Below are 474 nucleotides of genomic sequence, written 5' to 3'. Positions count from 1 at the left end.
TATGGAAAAAAAAATAATTATTAAAAAAAAACATTTTTATTTGTATTTTAAAAATGATATAGTTTGAAAGTATACATGAAATATACATAATATACAGTTAATAAATAATATATATATATACCCATTTATAGTAATAAATACCCTAAATAAACTATGAAACATACAAATGCAGTAAATGTTTTGCTAAATATTCAAAAATAAATGAATAGGTACAAGATAATGGTAAAATGTAAAATATATTTAAATTTTGGGCTTTGAAAATTGATCTAATTTAACAAAAACATTCAATATCTACCAATAGTGATGTAATATTATTGCATTCATTAAAATTTATATGTATATTTTGTAAGTATCAATGTCTGGAAAAAATTATGCATTTGCAAATAATACAATATCATAGGAAAAAAAGGCGTCAAAGCGATGGCGTATAACGGCTGTTCTATTAGAGACGGTAATTTTCAGGTCAGCATGGCC

The sequence above is a fragment of the Sitophilus oryzae genome, unplaced genomic scaffold (genome assembly GCF_002938485.1).
Source record: "Sitophilus oryzae breed Bouriz unplaced genomic scaffold, Soryzae_2.0 scaffold_496_pilon_pilon, whole genome shotgun sequence".
Taxonomy (NCBI): Eukaryota; Metazoa; Arthropoda; class Insecta; order Coleoptera; family Curculionidae; genus Sitophilus; species Sitophilus oryzae.
The sequence above is the reverse complement of the archived record's forward strand: the minus strand, read 5'-3'. Positions refer to the sequence as shown.